Here is a 22,459-nt window from a genome sequence, read left to right as displayed (position 1 = left end):
CCAGTGCTGCATAATGATGTAGACCAACGAACAGTTATACTGCAGCTCACTGCAATTGCTTGCTTGCAACACTGCAAATAACATCAGGAGGAGAACAAAATAGAAAAAAAACAAAACAAAACAAAACACTGTTTTCTCAGGGAGAAAATCTCTAATAAGTACAGTGTTATGTGTTTTTTTTTTCACCCTTAATGAGTCAGCTCAAAGCTCCTGTATGTATTTATGATGCATGTTTTCACTAGTCTTTATTTTAATACCTTGTATTACCAAAACTTCTGTTGTACCTCAAACCTGTAGGCTGAAAAGTGGACATAAGCAATGAAAATGCTGAACACACGATACCTCCTGAAAAATATTTGAATTTTAAGACATTATTCCAGCATACTTTGACATACCAGTAGATCTGAAAAGCTTTAGGAGAAAATAACATCATCTGATGATACTTCATGAGAAATTGCTGTATTATTGAAGAAAATAAATTCTATAATGTGATATTTTAAAACTATTTTGGTGGTTACAATTGCTTAGATTCAATGAAATGAACCGAACATAGTCAGAGATAGAAATTCAGTAATAAATGTCCCTATGGAATGTAGAAGTCCCACAAAAGCATTTTCTTTGTTTTCAAAAGTAGTTGTTGTCTGTAAAACCTATGGTTTTATATATAAAAATTGTTCTTTTGGTGAAAAGTGTATACAATTTTTATTTATTTACATTGTTTTTTAGGCCAAAGTTAGATGGTCAGAAATCAGAACCTGTCAATTCCTATATGAGTGAGAAACTGGTGATAGAAATGAAACATATTTTTCAGGTAGTTTTGCAGCCATGTGCTTTATTTTACACAGCAAGTATGCAATTTTGCTTTCATAAACAAAAGCCATCAAAGCATTCTTTTTTCTCTCTCTATTTTTTTTTTTTCTTTTCTTCCAGAAATACCCCAAATGGGCATACCTACAATTATTATCCAAATAATCTTCCTCTTCCCAATGTCAATGTCCAACCTTCCTCTTTCCTCTTACACCCTTTTTGTTAGCTTTTTCTGAAATTATCTTAGTCTGTGGGACTACAACTAAAACCAAATTCCTCTGTTCATCCATTAAATTCAGTTCTGCAAAGGCCACAACATTTTGGGTTGTCATTCCTATTGTGTGAAAATGTTTTTAAACATTTGGTTACCCTTGCTGTTGAGCCTTAAAGACTTGACATTCGCTGGCTTTTATGAGGCCTGTGATTATGTCTTGATTCTAGATAACACCTTCGTGGTAGCAGTTAGAATATGTATCATATTCAAGCACACACACACACACTTTTTTTAAGAGAGGATGAAGTGGCTTTTTGTCACTCCTTAATCCTTTGTCAAAGGGTAGAAAATGCAGTGTTTTTCTGGCTGAACTGGCTGGACATCAGAGATTCTTCTCTTTCTTTGGGTCCCACAACCCTGCTTTGAAATATCTTTAAAAGAGATGAAAAGGGTGCGGCTGTAGCTTTAAAACCGTGAACTTTGCACGTTACTGAAATAAATGGTTCTCCTTTTTATTCTGGGGTCCAGGCTGAGATAATACACAGAAGTAAGAAAATGTGGATGTCTTCTAGTTTATTGTATCTTGACATTTTTCCTCCCTTTAATTTATTTTTGGGGTCTGGGAAGAAAAGCATGCCCAAAAGGCCCAGTGTATTGATGTGTGAAATTGAAGAAGTTGATCATTCCTATGATCCAGACATCATGCCCTTTGACAGGGTTAACATAAAAAGAAACATACTGTAAAACACACGCCTAAGTATGAAAAATTCCTTAAATTCAGGGTGTGTTCATACAAAGTAAAATTTTTACAGTGTGGAAAGCATTAAACCTGATCCAGAAAAAATGTGAGGTTCCCCAGCCATTGAGATGTGAATCTCTTTAATCCGCACAAGCATTAGAAAAATCTGAAACATGTGAAAGTTCAAAAGCTGCAAAGCCATTACATGACTCCTTATTCATTTCTCAAATATTGTAACTTTCTATTGAACTGTGAAAAGGCTTTTTCTTCTGTGTGTTTTTTTTCCCTCCCTTTCATCAGCAATATATATCAGTCACTCACTGGTGCATTATTGCACATTGTGAAGCTGAAAGTGAGTTTCACTTGGTTATATCTACTTAGGTATAAATCCTGGATTTATTTTAGGGCATTTATGTAGTATTTCAGAAGTTGGTAACTTGCACCTTTTCAGCAGTTGCTGTCAGAGAGAGGAAAAGGGCAAGACTGAGTAATATGTGTTCTGTTGTTGTTGTTGTTTGTTTATTTGTTTGTTTTTTTTTTTTTTTAAGATCTCAATGTATTTCACAGTAAGCTTAGAAGTCATTTTAATGACCAGTTCAAACTTTGCATGAGGCCTTTTTAACCGTATACAAGCTAACAATAAATAAATAAATAAATAAATAAAGCCAAATACCTTCTTGCAGCTTTACTTTACAGTTCTGATGTATACTCAGAGGACTCTGAAATTCAGTGAAACTTTGCTCCAGAGAAAATTCTAAGTTAAGGCTGGAAAAGGGGCAAACCTGGCTGGTACAGAAATGCTGAGCCCAAGGATATCCAACTATCAACAAACCCTGATGTGCATGCATGTTTGACTCCAAGGGCTGCTGGGGTCCCTTCCTGGCCCCTGGATGTCCTCAAGATCTGTACCAGCCGAGCCTTGCATGGAGACTCAGGCAGGCTGGTGGATGTGGCTGTCCTGCCAGCAGAGCTGATGGCATTCAAGATCCCTGTGCAGCTCTGCTCCTGCCTGAGCCTGGTGGCCTTCTTCCACGGCTCCTGCGGAGCTGTCAATGGTTTTCATGTGCTGAGAGCTCACTGAGCTCTTTGTTTAGCTTTTGGTATAGACATCCCCCACCCCCTCTTTTGGGGAGAAAGCAGCCAGCTTTGTTACTCAGCACATTGTCTGTCTATGGGGGTATTTGGTTTGCATCTGCAGTTGTGGTACTTGGCTTATTATGAAGCCTTGCCTTGCTGTGGTCAGTTGTAGCAGACCTCCATGTTCCAAACAATTGTCTTACTGGGGTATGAATCACGCTTTAGACTGTTTGCTTAAATGAAGTACTTGTTGAGATAAAATTGCTGGGGACGGGGACAGGAGCTCCTGTGTGTCTGATGGTTTTGCTCTAAGGGCTACTGGGGCAGCAGTATTACACTGCAGTGTCTGGAAAATAGCCTTCAGTATCAGTTAACAAACTTTCTTGAGGGCATGGAGTACAGAAAGTTTCAGATTGATTTTTCACATTGATTTGTCATCTGAAAATTGGACACAAATTTTTGTCATTTAAACTCCTGTGAGAAGACAGTGTAGTGACAAAGAATCGATGGAGATTTTTTTTTTTTTTTTAAAGTGACAGGCAACTGCAGAGTTGGACAGAGACTGAGTTCTCTCCCCACAAAAAATGTCTTCTATACTTAAAAGGACAGGGAGAGACCTGCTTTCCACATGAAAATAGTTGGCAACCCAAATTTTACTGACTTGCCAAAAGATATGTCAAAGAGCTGAGGTAATCTGCTAATTTCTGAGGTGACGAAGCAGCAGAATGCAAGTACTCTCTTGGCTGGAGGTGGTGGTGACTGCAGGAAGAGGGGCCACAAACTCTGGGATCTCCTGAGGAGACCACATTCTCAAACAACACAGTGCTCATCATTTAGTTACAAAACCTAAACAAGACGAATGGCTCAAACCTCTGCCAAGACCAAAAGAGCTTAAAGGTAAATATTAGATAAGGATTAGCTGTAGTCATTCTGTCCTCTGCTGCCGAGGCCTTGCAGCACAACAAAGGACTATTGATTAAAAGGTCATGTAGAAGAGGGCAGGGTTTGAAGAAACTGGATTCAAAAAAGGCCCAAATGAAATGAATGCAAAAATAGTAACTCAAAGATGAATGGATTTGTGTATGACTGGCATTTCTCACATGCATTCTTTTATTTGTCTGATACAATGAATATCTATAATTTGGTTCGTAGAATGACATCCAACTATGGTCTCCAGAGCTTAAAATGGTGAACGTGTCCCTCTAAATAAAATGGAGATGTGGCAACAGAAAATGCATTACTGTGCTTGGGTTTTCCACTTGATGCTGTTCTACTCCACATGTCTTGCCAGGGACACGTAAGGCTACCCGCACGTTTTGGTAGTCAGTGGCTACTGACTAGTACTCTAGTACTTAATTCTTCACATGGTATCAGGAGCAGTGGAGGGATGTTATACAAATCCCTGTTAACTTGATTTTCTTGACCAAAAAGTTTGTTTGTTTTGTTTGTTTGTTTGTTTGTTTTTTCCCCATTTTTCTTTTGTGTTCAGTAAAGGTTATGTGTGAAAGGGGAATAATACTTTGTGGCTGGGATCTGCAAGTCGTCAACCTCTCATTTTATCATGAAAAATAAACATAAAGGGCAATTTACTCTCGTTAGGCTGCTGGAAAAAAATGTAAAACAGAGGTCCTACTGTCATCCACCAATGACAATCTGCTAAGTGGTGTTTGTATTTTGGGGGAAAGAGGAAAAAGAACATTCCCTGTGAATGACAAGTGTCAATCTCCTAATTTCATATTGCCATTATGTATGAATAAAGAAAAAGGCCCATTATGTCTAACTAGAGAGAAATTTAACAAAGAAATACACTGTGTTGTTATGGAGAGGAAGGATAGACTTGTGGTTAGGGCACAGGAGAAGTTGGTTCAAACGTCTGGCTCTTCAAGAGACTTCCTCTGTGACCTTGGGCAACTCGCATATGGCCTCGCTCCAGAACAGCAATAGTACCCAGACTGGGAGAGAGATTTCGTATGGAGATACGTTCCCATTTAGGCATGCAAATGGGTGCCTAAACAGAAATATCTTTGAGATGAGAAAAAGAACTTTTGAAAATCTGGCATAAAAATAGGGACTACAGTGTTTGGAGCCTTTCCTTCCTTCCTTCCTTCCTTCCTTCCTTCCTTCCTTCCTTCCTTCCTTCCTTCCTTCCTTCCTTCCTTCCTTCCTCCCTCCCTTCCTCCCTTCCTCCCTTCCTCCCTTCCTCCCTTCCCCCCTTCCTCCCTCCCTTCCCCCCTTCCTCCCTTCCATCCCTCCCTCCCTTCCCTCCCTCCCTTCCCTTCCCTCCCTCCCTCCCTCTCTTCCTCCCTTCCTGACATTAGTGTGACAAAGAGGAATGCACAAGAGATGGTAAAGGTATGGTTTTGAATGGGCTAGAGACAGAATTTCTTCAAGACTCGGGAAAGCTGAGATTCAGACTTGTGGGTTAGACACAGCTCTATCCAGAATTATATTACAGTCTGTGTTGAAGTATGTTTTCAATTATACACTGTTAGAAAAGTAACATGAAATTTATCTTAAGTTGTCACAGTGCTTCAAAGCAGGGACTTTTCCTCTCTCTAAGTTGTTGAACAAACACAGGATATGCTGAAGCAAAACTGTTTCCAATTAAGTTGATGCATACTGTTCTTTAATGTTTCAGGACTTCAAGTTTAAGTTAAAGAAAAATCCTTTAGCCAGAGTTCAGAAGGATGATTCAGATAAAATTTCCTGGAAAGCAGTCATTTGCCTGAATTTGTGTGGCTGCACTGTGTTGGGTCCTCAGTTAGCACAGGGTGACACATAGCTATGACCTTCATCGAAACTGTGATGACTAATATTGACTGAGGATCCAGCTCTTTGTGTTACATCATTGGATTTTTTCTTTTGTTCTAGAGAGCCAACTGATACTTCAGTTCCCTTGTTTGGTAAGGGGAGCTTAAAGCATATGTTGGATTAAGGAAAAAAAAAAGTAATTCCAATAAATTTCTGTGCTATCTTTATCCAATGTAAATTTTTGTTGTAATAAGCATGTGTTGTTAAGAACAAGATTCTGAAGTTCAAAGGATTTTTCTTTTCTTTCTTTCTTTCTTTCTTTCTTTCTTTCTTTCTTTCTTTCTTTCTTTCTTTCTTTCTTTCTTTCTTTTTCTTTCTTTCTCTCTTTCTCTCTTTCCTTCCTTCCTTCCTTCCTTCCTTCCTTCCTTCCTTCCTTTCTTTCTTTCTTTCTTTCTTTCTTTCTTTCTTTCTTTCTTTCTTTCTTTCTTTCTTTCTTTCTTTCTTTCTTTCTTTCTTTCTCTTTTTTCCCTATCCAACTGAAACATCCTTTTTCATCACCCATCTTTTCTGGAGTGCTCTCCTGAAAACTTGTGTCATGCTGAAGATTAAAAAGCAATTAAGAGCGAGCAATGAGTTGTTCAGGTAAATTTAAATACATAAGCATCACATTAATTGTTCAGGTTCAGTTTTCCTGCTCAAGAAAAATAATTGCATTTTTACATTTGACAATCTTATTTGTTAATTTTTGGAGCTGCTGCTGCAGAGATCTCTGAACAAACTGCCTGAACAATCTTCTGTACGCTCTTTCATATACATGGCATCTCCATCTCTGCTCCCCTGCACAGACACTTCCCTGCTGAAACCTCACCAGAAAGGTTATGCCAAAACTAAATTTGACTCACTGCTGTTGACTGCTTTGCAATGAGTGGCGTGATCAATTTTCTTTTCCCTCGAGGCCAAAGTTAGGACTACTCAGAACTTATACTTGAGATGGATTTGACAAATGTAAAATATATGTGGAATTGATGATAAAAATAAACCCTTGCATTTCCATGATACTAAATAAGCAACAGAAATCATATGACAGGAAAAATGTCCAGTTTCTCACTTTGGCTGATAGTCCTGTTGAGCATGTGTGTTTCGAGGTCAGTGCTGAATGGGTTATGGATTTTTTAATCACTCAGGAAAAAAAAAAAAATATATATTTTTTATTTTAAAGAACAAGGAGTATTGTGCATAAAGATGTTACTGAAGTAATCCTTCTAAGCACTGTCCACGCAGTTGGAATCAGATTTTGTACAAGTATTCTGTAATGCATTAACCATCTGTAGGAAGCTATAAGAAAAAATCTTCAAAATTACAGCATGTCTTTGCTGAAGATCAGAAAGTAACTTTAACTTCTCTCGACGAAAGGAATCTCTTCTGTGGTACCCTGAATAGTCTTTTCACTCTTAATGCAATGTGTCATGCATTTTATGGGGGACTGTGCAGTAACAGGAACTGTCAGAAGAGAAAAGCTTGGATTTCGTATTTCTACTTGTTTTTGGTTGTGTTTAATACCTGTGTTAACAAATTAGGTCATGTAGAAGTTGAAATACTAGTTTGGTAATGGATCCAATTATCCAGTTGGTCAGAACTGTGAACCTACTTATCCTTGTGTAAAATTGTATTCTGGTGACCACTTTGAATTAATTATTGACTAGCTGAGTGAGTCCTGTCCACTTTTTAAACCATAGCAGAAATATATTTCAGCCAAATGTAAAGCTGAGACTATTTGAGTGAACAGATTTTGAGAGAGGGGAAAAAAATTAAAAAATATCTCAACGACAGGAGCAAAATCATTTGACATAAATGGACAGGTGCCTGAATGAAGAAATCTCCTTGCAAACCAGTGAGTCTAAGACACTTCTGAAGCTTAACATATATTCCAGAGTTTAATTCACATGCATTATTATTTAGTTTGATAACCTATTATGAAATTACTCTGTAATTTGTTCCTGTAAATGTTATACTAGTTTCCTTCACACAAAGGACTAAATGACTTTCACATCAAATTATATGCATTGCTGGATAAATGCATCATGGAGGAGTGCAACATGTTTATATCAGCCTTTTCTTTCAACAATCCTTAAAACCTGTTTGGAGGAGAAATTGCAGCTGCTTTTGTCTGAAAAGTATTAGTGTTTGTATGACTGGCAAATATGACTAGCAACGTGACTCAGCTTTAACAACAGTGACCTAGATCTTGCAGTAATGGACATTATCTCAGTCATAGTTGAGACATTTAAATGTCTTAATTCTGCGTGAGAACGTACACAGATTATACGGCAGCAACCAGACCCCTAATAGTCAAAACTGCCGTCCTTTATTGACACGTGGTTTGAGACAGTTTCAGTATTATCAATGACTTTTCAAGCTTTGAGTAAATAGTGCATATCAGTAAGTGGTATGGATGAGATAGAGAAGTTAGGGATTTTATAATGGCTTAACTCAAATGAGACTGTTTCCAACAACAATTGATACATGTTTATAATAGCAAAAAACGGAGTTCAGATATTACAGAGACAAGTCTTTCTTCTGACAGAAAGATGGAATTTTGAACCATCCAGGGTTAACTGGCATCTCATACACTTTAACCCACCTGCTGATTGCTGCTCAGTGATACTAATTTGATCTGAAGCTTATTTTGACAGAAGAGAATGTCTGTTGTGACAAAGCGCTCTTGCATTAGATATTTGTGGCCAACACATTAATAGTATGTGATGCCTAACTCTGAAGATTGCCTGATGACTCCAGCTTTAGACAGCAAACACTGAACTGCATGTATTATCTCAGCGAGCTATTCAGGTTCCCAAAGTTACACATGCACCAGAAAAATTTTGATGGGTGACGGATTAAATAACATTGCTTCTTCTCTTTACTCCTTCTTCACTTCCCATCTTCTGCCTAGCTTCCCAAGGAAGATATATCGATTTTGGCCCTAAAATTGTCACTGAGACGGTGATAGACTGAGTACATCAATGTTGCATTGCTGTGAACTGGTCAGATTTTTGTACACTTTTTCTAACAAATAACACTGTTGCTGTCAGGTTTTGATCCTTGAAGCTAAAGACAATTCAGAGAGTAACACCTCAACATTTTAAGGTGTTCAAATGGTTGCATTATTTTAACAATACCTAAATGATCACTATATTGCATCAAAAATGCTTACCTTTTGGTGGAGTTAGGATTGGATCTAAAGCACTAAAAGGAGATCCATCAGTGCTGAAGGGCTTTAAGCCAGGCCTTTACATGAATTCATGGATGAGTTTACTTGGAAAATATTGACTGTCATTGGAAAACAGAAGCCAGACAAAATTAACAGCAAATCCTCTCAGCAAAGTAGATTTGTTGGCTGTCAGCTGCCCTAGATTCTAGAGCGCAAAACAGTTCAGGCAGCCACTGAGCATCAGTGGCTCAGAGATTTGGGGAACTTAGCCTCTGTTTGTGAGGACAATTGGATTCCATTTGCAGAAATTGCAAACTTATATGTTAAATATTTAGTGAAGGAAAAGTAATGTGTTTTCACTACTGTATTTGGAGGGTTGGAGGATATCTTTTCTCTGGTTTTATTCCCCTAAGACCTAAGCATCTGTGTGGCTTTATGAAGGCCACCTTTTGTTGTCCTTAATGAAGCACCTGCCTTCCCTCTCACCTTCCCTCTTTTCCCCCTGATAAGTGGGTCAATAGAAGCTGGCACAGTGTTAACAGCGGCTCCAAATGGAAGAACAGACATCACCTCCAAGTGTCCCAAAAGCACAATTCCACCTCAACAGCCCTCTGTTTTATCATAGGCTTGAGAGTATCAGAAGAGTAAAAAACAGGATTATTTAAAAAAAAAAAAAAAGGAAAAAAAAAAAGTCATAAAAACTCCCACTACTTCTTCTTGAGCATCTCTAAGGTTTTCTGCATGTCTATAGAGGGTCTGTATTTGCAGCAGTAAGTCTATTTGTTTTTGTCTCAGATATAGCGCTAAACAAAGGGATTCTTTTTCCCTTAACTGTCCTTTCCCTTAACTGTCTAAATTGAGTTTATGGGAGGTCTCTCTTCTTTCTCAACCCCGAACTGATACAGATAATAATTCACATCCTCTTTGTTTGCTCTTTCCAGTTCTCCATGAATAGCTGTTAACTTAATGATCCTTCAGTCCTATATTTGAATGGACCACTAACCATTCCCCATACCCTCTGGAGGGTGTAGGTCAAGGCATATTAATTAGGCAGGATTGTGTAAGCAGTTTTTTCCAAAACTACCACAGCCAGTTAGTCATCCAGACATTACATGATGGAAGTTCATAAGTTGAAAAGAATGTTCTTAATCATTTGTGCTCAGGATAACAGAGGCTTGAAAGGTACAAATGGAAAATACTTTTCTTGAAATTCAGAACCGAAATATTCCTCATAAAAGTGACACAAATTACTACAATTAATAATTTAACTGAAAAGATTTGCATACACATGAGAAGAGGAGGCAGAACTGCATCCATCTGGGTGTCAGTGAGACTACAAAATTCAGAGCATAACACACTACAGGTGAAAAGGGATGGAAAAACACTTGCAGTAGTAACATTCACAGGTACAAAATGAGGGATCCAGAGGGAAATGTGAAGGAGAGAACTACGGAAAATGTCTGCACGGAATGCATTTTTTCTACTTTTCAAATATAAATGGCAATTAGGAATCTTGAAAAACTGGATCCTATGTATGTAGAAAACTGGAGCAGTTATTCGTTATTATCTTAATATAATTCATGCTCTGTGGCTTAAATGAGACTGTGATAGATACACAGCTTGTGTCAGAAAAATATATTTAAATATTTTGAATCCAGTTAAAAGCTACTACATTTGGACAATGAAAATAAGCAATTAAAACATTAACTACAAGTACAAAGAATAATTTAAAAAAGATGAGGATTTCAGTGTTAATTATTTGACTTTAAGGTCAAATTCCAAGTGCAGTCAATCATTTCAGCTGCCCCTTTTCTGGAGAGTTCAATGATGAAAATGGGGGGAAAAAAATCTTTAAAAAATGGTGGTTCCAGCAGATCCCTTATAACTGTGTACCCTTTTTTTTTTTTTTTTTTCTCAAAGATTGAGTTTAATCTTTTGCAGTTGTACTTGAACTTAATCTGCTTTGATTTATAAAAGTTATTAAATTTTCTTTTCTGAACTTACCCTTGTACCTCCAGTACAAAATTTTACATTCAATATTCTCTCCAGACCTGGATAATTTCATTTCCCTTTACTCATCTACATGTATAGAACAAGCAGCATTGGTTAGACTGACAGAGCATGACTGTTTGCTCAGCAACAACATCCATTCACCCTAAACCTTTCCTTTGTAAAGTTTGAAGCAATTGCATTATATACTTCTGCTTTGTGTCATCTTCTCTCTTGAATAATGTCACTTTCTAAAAGCAACTGCGTTCTGTGAAGAGCTTTGAGTAAAGTTTTGCTGCAGTTCAGTATTTTGACCTTTTGAGATGAATTTGTCAGTCAAAATTCTTTTACTTTGGGAGAAAAGGTAAAGATTCCACTTAGAAAAGAATATGCTCTACGGTAGATTGATTTCACAGCAAAAGCTACTATTGTCACAGAAAATGCACATGTTGTTAGAAATGCTCCTAAGCAAATTCTTTCAAAAGTCTATGGTCACCTTAACTTTTGAAGATAAAATTGAGCTTTTCCAATGTCAATAGATTTGAGAGAAATTAGATGAGGGTATTTTGTTTTCTGTGTTTGTTTGTTCTGTTGAATAAATACCCTCACTTCTTGAAGCTACCTGTTAGTAATACATAGGGTGTGGGAATAAGAGAACTGCTCATTTCTAATGATCTTTCCCTGAACTTCTCCCACTGGCCATCGTTAGAAACATGACAATGGAACAGTTTGTTTTTTAGAGTGAACCAATACTTCAGCTCCATTGTTCAGAGAAGTGTTGTTTGTCCCCTTAAGGGCATGCTTTCACTTGTCTACCCAAATTTGCCTGCTCAAATGCATATTTGAACTGTGTTGCCAGTGTACAGTTTAGATTGAAAATTCTTTAGGGCAGAGGTAGTAGTACCTTCCTTGTAATGACTGCCCTATATGGAAAACACAAGGCGTAAATCACCAGAACACTAAATACAAGGAAAATATTGATTTTGCCCTTGTATAAATGAGAAGCAAGATGCATTCACAGACATAGACTTCTTTGTTTATGATTTATATCTATGATTGTTTATCATGAATGTCTTAGAGATTTCTGATTTTTCTCATGGCAGACTGAAATGGAGGTTTAGTGGTAGTCTGAGATTCCTTTCTTAGGCAGTTGACTTTTTGAAATCTAATGGCTAATTCTTGGATGGCAAGTGGTTTCTGCAAGTAAGATAATACCAAATGGAAGCTGGGTAATATTTTGGCTTAGATTGGTATCTACAGGACACAGTCTCAATAGAGAGGAAAGGACCATCCATTGCCAATAACCTTAATGATACCGAAGCCTAGACAGTCCTTTGTGTTGTTTTTTTTTTTTTTTTTTTTTTTTTAATGTCTTACCAGTGGAAAGCAAAATCAGAATGATGAGCCCTTGTTCAACTGAAGTAGTAAATAAATCTAGCAGTCATTTTTCAAAACATTAGTTAGTAAATGTTTGCACAGTTCTTATAATATGTATGCATTTTGGTATGACCATTGATGGATGTTGTCTTAGGGTCTGGCAGGTAATATTGCAGAGTGACTGGAACCTTTTGAACTCTTCAGCATGACATCAGCAAGTGAAGCCTCTGCAGTGCTCTGATCTAAGAAAGTTTTCTTTGTAATTCTTGAAACTCAGTGTACAAAACTGACTTTGGCTCTTGGTGGAGGAGAATGATAACTTGGTAAACCATGCATTAGAAATCTTAACTTACATACAGAAGAGGGCAACCATGTAGGAAAACACTGAAATCTGTTACTGAATTTAGCTTTCAAACGGTGGCCTCTTAAGTCTCAGGAGAAGTTTTGGAGATGGATGTCCAGTATTAATAATGTATGTTCAACTGTCTCCAGCATATCTGGTTGTTACCTGTGAGAGTTTTGGAAAATGACTTAGCCACCTATGTGCTTGTGTAGTTATCCTGCCAGCATGCTTCTGCATAACACAGGGTCAGGAATTACTGACAAGGTGCCACAGTTTGTCTGTGCTTGCTGTGGCATGGTGACTTACGACATGCCAAACTGCCATTCATTTGTAAGTGAGAAGCACCATCAAATGCAGTGAGCCAATCTTCCTTCTATAGATCCTTGGAGTAGCAGCTACAAATTGTATTCTTATGCAGGCAGAGTGTGCAAAGCAGAATGATACTCTTTAATACCAAATGTATTCATGCTTACCGAAGGCTATATAATAGTTTTGGTTTTTTTTTTGTTTGTTTGGTTTTTTTTTTTTTTTTGGTTTAGAAGTCATTTGCAGAACTTTGACCTGGATTGCTTGAAATAATAGAGCTGTCACTAATACAATATTTTTTAAAAGCGGGTGCAAATTACACCCCTTTGCAAGAGCCTGCTGGGTAATAGCAGAAACACAACAATGGAAATGAGGCAGACCAGTGAGAGGGAACAAACATAAATCTAAGATGGTGAATCCTAGGGAGTCAAGAGTAGCTTCCATTATGAATAATTCTTTTCTTAATTTATTTCTTGTCTCCCTCCCCCAGTGTTTCTGTTGCTCTATAGGGCATCCTATTATTGATTTAGATCAATAGTAGACTCTCAACATGTTTGGGTTTTTGTTCCTCATTTGGTTTTACATGCAGAATAGTTGGGAGGTTGTGGACAGTAAAGGGAAACAAACAGCAGTGCTAATTTCAGTATTTTTTCATTTCTAAATTAAACTTTGTTTTGCATGAGTCTCTTTATATTCAATCTTTGCAGACACAATAACATACTATTTAAATGTGCATTTTAAGTGATTGTGATCTGGCTGAAAATATTGTCCTAATGAGTTCTGGAGATAAAATTGAGAGCTAAATGATGGTGCTTTGTTTTGGAAAATCTGTTGTATTCAGTTCTGGCTTAGTAAATGAAGCAATATCTCATGAGGTCTTCATGAGCTTTAGAAAAACTTTATATAGTTCTGTATATAGCTAAAAGGATTACTGATATTGTTTCAGACTAGCTTGTGGGTCATAACACCACTGTTTCAAAGCCCAGATATTATTTTTGCTGCTTAGATTAATTTTGAAAAAGGGTGCTACAAGGAATAGTAGTTGTATATGAGTCCTGATTAACACAATCTCATCCCTTCTGAATGTCACAGAAAATCAGTTCCTGTCTTTTTTTTCTTCCCTAAAAATATCTTTTGGATTCCTGGTAACTCTTACACTTATTCTTTTAACCACTTCACAGAATGCAGAGCTGACTGTGGGTAAGGGTCTAGAATATTTCCCCATCTTCACATGCATTTTCACAATGCAGCTGTTGATCATGTGAAGATATCCATATTTCCTTCACGGCTGACACCCTGCAAATGTCTGGTGTGACTGGAGATGGTAAGCGTGTTCACAGCAAAAGCAGCTTGCTTCTTATAGGGACTACCTGTCAATTTTCTAGGAGGCGAGAGGATTTCAAGTAAAAATAAGGGTTTCTTCAATTGCATTAAGACAATGCAGACCATCAGTGAATGAAAAGAAGGTGTGTCATGCTGGGGTATGGATCTAGGAATCCAGACATCAGAAAAACAAATATTTTTTTTTGTTTTCATTCGCTTAGAGGGAAAAGATGTATGAGAGGAAAAAAAAAAAAAGTCTCATTCTGATTTCTGTTTCACAGATTTTTGTCTCACCTCACTTTTTTTTTTGGTAAGAGTTTTTTCTTAGCTGCCTCTTTAAAACCCTCTTTCGCTGTGAAGTTTAATAAAATGTTGACAGCTGTCAGACTAGGGATGTGCTGACAATGCTGCCTATCACACTGACCAACTGTGTCACTCTTTCCTTGTTCTTCCATCTGTCTGTCTTTTCCTGTTTGTCATTTTTATCCTGCTCACACTATAAGTGTCTGTGAGATAAGGAACATTGTTTTTGCAAGATGTTTTGTACAATACCTAACACCGTTGGTCTTAATGTATGTTGTACACTCGTGTTTTATTCAGTTTATTTAGTTTCCTTTTCTAGCTGAAAAACTCATATCAGGTGAAAAAAGATCAATCCTCCATTATATATGGATGTAATTATCATTTTGACAAGAGTCTAAGATGTTTAAAGAAGAATCTACAAGGCATTAACTTCTGTCAGTGCTTGCTTTTTCACTAAAGCAGAGCTCATGCCTTTATGGAAGGGTTGAATAATCCAGTCAACTAATTAACTACACCTTCTGTCATTTTTTTTTTTTGAACGCTTTCATTTGGGAGTGCATGAATGTTTCCCACTGTAACCTAGTGAACCTGATATAAGACAGAGAATTGCCATTTGAGCTAAACTAACCATATTCTTTTCTCTATTTAAAGAAATAATAAGACTACAAGGACACATTTATTGCGTACCAAATTATTCAGGTCCTTTGTGTTCAGTGAAGCTCATTTAAAAAAAAATCTGATAAAGGAATAAATATGTAATCATAGGTAAAATAACGCATACTGGGTATAGATGACATATCTAATTCTAATGATAATGGACTTCAGTAGATAGACATTTATGCTTTTGTATTCTGCATTGCATAAATCACCTGATTAAGTATGCTAAGCTTATATGCCAGCAAAGTACACAGCTGTGTTTAAGGTTAACCCTTAGTATACATATCCCTACAATCTTTTTCTAGTGGTGTATGCTCCATAACAACCCCTGACCTCCTGATCATTCTCCACCATTTTCAAAAGGAAATGATCCAGTCTGCTGCCGCTTTCTGCTTGCCCATTGCCATGCTGAAGTCCATCTTTCTTGATACTTCTCATACCAGCCCTCTTAGCTGCTCCAGGCAGTGGACCACCAGATGGTGACCATCTACCTCCTTGAATGTTTGGTTTGTCATCTTTTGTAGCACTGCTCCATGGATGAACCCTAATCTTGAAATTAGGATATAAAAGATGAGGCAAACCCTAGTTTTTGGGAGCAGTATATTCTAGAGTTATATAGATACATATCCACTTCAGTGGGTATCTTGTTCTTAGAGCTAATGCCTTGAAAACACTCCTTGATATTTCAAATAATATTTCCCCATTTCCTAGATATATTCTATTTGTTAGACATGGCCTAGGTACAGAATGACCAGTTTGTGAGCACTCAGCTATGCTGTAGGTCTCTCAAGCTGTATAGAAATGGACTTTCGTAATTTGTGCAAGTTTGTATTTTGCTAACTGATTAAATAAACAATAACAAATAAATAAATAAATAAATAAAGACACACACCCAGCTCCCATCACTTTCCTTTATTACAAACAGAGCAAAGCTATTCTCTTATACCACGAGAGATTTATATATTCCCTTCTTACAGGTTGCATTTTTGGAGAGGGACCAAAAGGAATGGAAGAGCAGCATCAGTCTCTGAATAGCAAATCTTATTTTCTCCATGCAATAGTTCTTCAAGAATGAAACAGGTAAATTTTAATGAATCACTATGAAGCAGAAAGAAAAACTGAGAAGTAGCTCTACAGAATATCAGTATTGATTGCATTTGTTTCATTTCATTTCAAATATTTTAAATAACAGTATGATAGAAGTAAAAAAGAATTAAATCTACTTGTAAATACTAACATGTTAAAACTGATCTTTCTGTTTCTTGGCAGAGTTAAAATCTACCACAGGAACAATTAAACCCAGTATAACTTGATGCTTCACTCTGAAGCAGATATGTACCTTCACAGACATTAATATCTGGTCTTGCTCCTATAAACCCTTATTTCTGGATGCAATCTCATCTTTCTTAAATATTGTAATGGCATCGAGAGAAAAACTATGCATATGTGAGAATCTGTAAACTTGGACACATTAACAACAACAAGGCAGTTTAACATCATGCATTAACGAAAAAGGGGAAAAAAAAAAGCCAGCTGAAAGCAAGTCCCACCTACATAGCAGTTCAGCAAAGTGAATGACGTAGGGAGGACAGCTGTGACCACAATGACTTACAGCAAGGCATTACAGCTTCAAACTGCATTCTGCCTCTGAGTAGACATTTGATAACATTGTGATCCAGGAACATAGCTGTTCCTTTTTGTCCATTACCATAGCATGACCTGCTCATCTTTAAAAATATACATATATATATATATTTGGTGAATATTTTTTTTTCCATTTCTTCTATGTTGTGTTTTGTATTAGTGAAGATAGAACATTTTCTACAAAGTCATCAGGGAAATGACTTTTTGTCTTTTTCCTTTTTATTGTTTTGGTTCATTTTTATTTATTTATTTGTTTGTTTGTTTGTTTGCTTTGTTCTGTTCACAGTAGTGGGACTTGCAGCTTTGCGCCACTGTGAGATGAACTGCATTTTGCATCATTGTCTTCACCTTCACATCTGGGGTTGATGTCTTCACCTCGCCTCTGTAACTAGCCCTGAGGCACATGTTGTCTCATATCCACACGCCTTCTGTCATGTTTCATTATTGAATTAATAAAAAACATGTTCAGAAAATGGGACATGAAGGGCTGGACTGAATTCTGTAGACATGCATGGAGGAGGCACTCTGCATGCAGATTCCACCTTTCTTGCATTCAGGTAGTAGTTGTGGGAAGCAGCTGCCTTGATGTTTCCATCTTTCATTTGTGGAAAACTTAATAAGTCTTTGTTCAAGTCTGTTTATGCATTCATTACCTCTTGTTTGCAACACTACACTAAGCTCCAGATCTAAGGGAAGGACAGCAAGTTCTACCTACCATAGCAGGCATAGCACGGATTCAGCAACAGGACAACTTGGATGGACTTGAGTTAGGTGCACCAAAGACTGAACAGAAACACTGTAAGAAGTCGGACTTATTCCAAAATTTCTGTTATCCCTCTAAGGGTGCTGTGATAAGAATATGTTGCTCTCTGGAAGAATTTGGAGGAATCTCAGTGCATAGTGATTTTCTTTACATGTCCTGTGTTTGGAAAAGGCCATGAAACCCTTATAATGAACTGTACAATATTGTCATAGAAAGACATTTCTACAAAAGGTTTGTTTACCATTTGAACTACTGGTTAGGAAACCTCTTAAATATCTGTTAACAATGAATCAGAAAGATTAGAGTAGAGGGGTGAATTATTTTATTTTGAACATTGAGTATATTGATTAAAATTCATTTCAATATAAAAGATCCCTGCAGGGGCCTTCCCTCGAGGACTGTGTTTGATTTGCATATCCTGTAGATAGACCTGTCTTTACTTGTTTTTACTTAAGATGATGTCTTTACACTATCTTTTTTCTGTACCTACTGGTGATTTTATAGACTGTTCTTCTATGGCATGTTAGTATCATTTCCGCTAGCAAGAAGGAGTTGCACAAGAGAAAGGAGGGTAATCCTAGGTTACCATTTAGTCTGAGAATTGAGATGGAGGACAACCTCAGTGCCAAAACTCATGTAGGTAATTCATCCAGCCCTAGTACAGCATATATATAAGATTTCTTTGAGGCTTTGCTATGAACCTTCAGTGGAGCCAGACAATCTTTGGGATATCTGTAAGTACACTAGACGATAGAATATTATCCTGATGGGAGAATTCTGCTGCCCACTTTACTTATGCTGTGCTGATAAAGTGTATATAGATGGTTTTCCTCTCACGAATCATAGAATCATAGAAGCATTAAGGCTGGAAAAGACCTCCAAGATCACCTGGTCCAACCACCCCCCTACCACTGATATCACCCACTAAACCATGTCTCTAAGCACCACGCCCAACCTTTAATCACCTACTTCCTATTATGTTGATTTTCACTTAGCAGGTGGTGGTCTGGTCTGTATGCTGAAAGCTGTGATCCAGATAGCTGACGCATGGCAATTAACGATGCCAAGAACAAATTTTCCTCATTTCTGTTTTCAAATAAGTGAGGTAAATGTTACTGCCAATAATCATATAATCACAGAATCATGGAATGGCTTGGGTTGGAAGGGACCTTAAAGATCATCTACTTCCAACCCTCCAGCCATAGGCAGGGATAACACCCACTAGATCAGATTGCTCAGGGCCCCATCCAACCTGGCTTTGAACACCTCCAGGGATGGAGCATCCACAGCTTCTCTGGGCAATCTGTTCCAGTGCCTTACGATCCTCACAGTGAAGAATTTCTTTCTAATAATCTCTCTTTTTTTTTTTTTTTTTTTTTAATATACATTAATGTCATGGCGGTAATCTCTAGGGAATAAAATACAGTTCAATAAAACTGATTGTACCATATCACATTAGCCATCCCACTGAAATCAATAAGAATATCCACACAAGGAAAGAATGTAGTGCTGAGCCTTTGATTCCTGTAGCATTCCTCTTCAACCAAACCAAAATATTACTCTGTGTTTGGATCATGCTCAATTGGAGCTGAGAGATGATTGTTTGTCTTTCAGATGCCATTCACATGACTATCTTTTCACAACTGATTTATGATAATTTATACTACATGCTCTCAGGACTATGTCATGTGAAAAGTAATATTTAGATAGCCAAAAATATGACACAAAAAGTATATGACTATCACACACACACACACTTGAAAGTCCAAAAAATCACATCTCCTAAATTGCTCATATCTTTCCCTCTCACTGTTTGCGTTGGTTTCCTTTCAGTAAATACAACTGCAGATCTTTGGCCTGTGCCACATGTCAAATAAGGATAAGAACCCTCTACATGGAAATCAGTTTTCAAACGTAACTGGAGCAGATATGTAAATTTCAATGCTTTCACTATATAATATACATATTTAAACTACCAGATTATGCAGATGTATGTGCAAGGGGTGAGTTGTACACGCAGGATCCCATTTATGGTGATTAAACAATTTGTGTGTGGAAAATAACAAGTTTAGAGCATGCATTGTGGTATGTACAGACTTTGTCAGAGTAATTGGGGGAATAAATATTGAATACCTGATCTAAGGAGACAAAAATACTGAAGAGCCTAAAGTCACTAAAAAAGAAGCAGAGAGTAAAGGATTTCTGTACTTTTTTTTTCCCTTACCTTTTTTTTTTTTTTTTTTTTTTTCTGGATTCTGATCATACTTCTGTGTGTTCTGTTTTGTTTAGACCCAGTGTAATGATAAAAATATTGAATACAGATTTTTTTTTTTTTACTGTTTTTCAGTTGCTGGGGAAATTATAAATAGTTGGAGATGAGACTTGAAAGTATTTAACTACTCCATTTCCATCTGAATTAGCATACGATACTATATTTAATTCTGTATTTATCACAGGAAATATTTTTTTGCTTGAAGAATATACTTCTGGGAATATATTAATTGTCCTGTGCCATAATATCACTTCTGAAAGGAATACATCTTTAAATATTACTGTTCAGTCGGAGTGTTCTTAATCTTTGTTATTATAATAAATACTGAATGTCAGACCTTTTCAAAGATCCAAATTGGAAATGTGCCTTTTATCTCACTAAAATAAATAGAAGCTCCACACATGTACATGTCAAAGTAGGGAATTGTTACCCCAAATATGCATTGCAACGATAATTGGAAAGGATTAATTTACTTCATGGGGATTTGATGGAGATGAATAGTCTGTTGTGCTCTCAGGAAATTGGGAGTCTGGAATTCTTTACTTTTGCTGGTGCAGAATTATCTGTGAAGCTTCTATGCTCCAGTAGTTTCAAATGCATCTGTCCTTGAAATAATACAAAACAAAAACTTAGGTTTTCACTGTCTGAGGTTTATTCATATTGCTACAGCTTTTTAATATGAAATTTTGAATACTGAAAATATGTTGTCCCTTTAGTTTTAATATTCATGCGACAGAATTTCTTGCCACTGTTAAAATGAAATCATTTATACATGTATGTTTTTATATGCATATATACACCAAGATTATGGGGTGGTGATAACCAGTCTCAAGAGATTTGTTTTTTTGTTAAGGTTTCTGTAGAATGTATGCTGGGATAGAATGTACAATCTGAGGCAGAGAGGTGCAGATATAGTGTTTTTTTGTTTTGTTTTGTTTTGTTTTTTCTTCAGTTTTGGGTGGGAAGGTGGCTAATCAAGTTATTGTACTACTCATCTAATCCCATAGTTTTAACTGCATTGCAGTTTCCTTGCTAGTTCCCCCCCTTATGCAAGGCAAGTCTCTGGCTCAGCATTCTACCTTTGAACTCCCTGACCTTGCCCATTTCCTTTTCACAGCACAGCAGGTCAATAATGGTACTGTGCAAGCAATCCTCTTTCTAGCCTATTGCCAGCTGTACAGAAGCTGATGTGAACCCTCTAGAAAAGCTGATATGTGGTGTAATAGTAATTCACCTGCAGTCAGCAATTTTATGGTGCTATCTCAGAAAAGCAGAGGGGATTGAGTGGATGTGCCATGAAAGAATTAATGCAATATCCACTTTAATGCTCTTCTAAGGATGAAGGTGTGTTCTGCAGAAATACAGTCCAGCATTTGTGCTAACACAGCAGCGTTTTGGTCAGCTGGGTCTTCCATGGGTAAGACTCTGCAGAGCGGTTATGGTTATGCAGGCTGCTGTAGGCATCTCTGGGCTAGTCTCCCCTCAGCAAAGAGGATGTCTGGATACAAAATCTCTAGGAGCTGTTTTTACACATATAATTTCAGGGGAGAAGGAGTCCTAGAACCCCTTTAACTCATCCCTAGGGTTGCAAGAGTGATGCTAGAACATCTACAACACTGGTACTATGTTCCCCAGCACTCGAATTTCACAGATGCAGGTCAGAAGTCTGTATTTCTCTCTTCTTCATATCTGTACGGGAGTCTGCTTTAATCTAAAGATTATGTTGCTTATCACCTCATGTGCTGAGGCATAAAGTCAGCCTCAGCTGCAGACTTGAGAAAACATGAAAAGGACAATTAATTTTGTTGGGTGTTGTAAAACAACCAACCAACCAAATGCAGTGACAGGTACTAAAGAGTGGCTACAGAGCTGTAGAGTAGCAATAGGGCTGTAGAAGAAATATTTTCCACCTACCAAGCATGATAAATCAATAGGTGATTTATAATGATCTTGAATGGGAAAAGAAACTTGAGACAAGATACATGACATTTAATGCTATCATCTAAAAGACATTTGCTCTGGTTTCAGTTGTGCAGCTGTCTTCTCGGTCAATAGATTGGTATAGTCAAAGGATAACTACTGCAGAGCCCTGTCTTGAACTGGAATGATGACAATTTGTATCTTTTCATTCATCTGAACGCAGAAGGAGAGTTAACAGCTAGTTTTGAGGAGGTACAGGTAAGCTTATGGAAAAAAAACATAGGCAATGCAAAGCCTACACTCATTCAAAAAAATGGTTTCACGGAGGGTGAAGAATGCCTCAGATCCCTCACTCAGAAACCAAAGTAACTAAGCGCTAGTCAGATGCCAGACCCTTGCATTACAGTGTCACAGGCAAATCAGGCTATTCTTTGGAAAACTGACTGCTGGCCATTGTTCACACCAATGACTACATGTGTTTCTTTGCTCCTGTTGCAGCTGCTGGTTTTCTCCTCTGAGTGCCACCTTCCATTTCTGGATCTCCAGTGTTTCCATGTTTGTTGAGACCGCGCATGACTAAAATGATATTTCCATATTTCAGTGCAGTTGAGGCCCCTTAAAGCAGAGGGTTGTGAGTGTGAAAAAGAGATATGTTGTTCCCTAATGGCTTATTACCATACCATTTGCAATTCAAATCAGTTCTAAATTGACTGAAATTTTTAAACACATAGCAGGCAGTTTAAACTAATGATTGTCTGGAGGTTCA

The 22,459-nt window shown here is 37.3% G+C and overlaps 1 long non-coding RNA gene across 2 annotated transcripts in view; it reads left to right on the top strand.

The window, feature by feature from the left end:
* The window catches only part of LOC121065312, a 343,045-nt gene that overhangs the window by 266,052 nt on the left and 54,534 nt on the right, over window positions 1-22,459 (top strand). The window contains exons 11-12 of one of the 2 annotated variants that reach the window (XR_005816986.1): window positions 16,072-16,174; window positions 17,025-17,756. This is a non-coding gene — a long non-coding RNA (uncharacterized LOC121065312). Of the gene's footprint in view, window positions 1-16,071; window positions 16,175-17,024; window positions 17,757-22,459 lie in introns of those variants that run through there. The other variant, XR_005816985.1, reaches the window with a different exon arrangement.

The sequence above is a fragment of the Cygnus olor genome, chromosome 2 (genome assembly GCF_009769625.2).
Source record: "Cygnus olor isolate bCygOlo1 chromosome 2, bCygOlo1.pri.v2, whole genome shotgun sequence".
In the NCBI taxonomy this organism is placed as follows: Eukaryota; Metazoa; Chordata; class Aves; order Anseriformes; family Anatidae; genus Cygnus; species Cygnus olor.
Note: the sequence above shows the minus strand (reverse complement) of the source record. Positions and strands in the feature narration are given on the sequence as shown.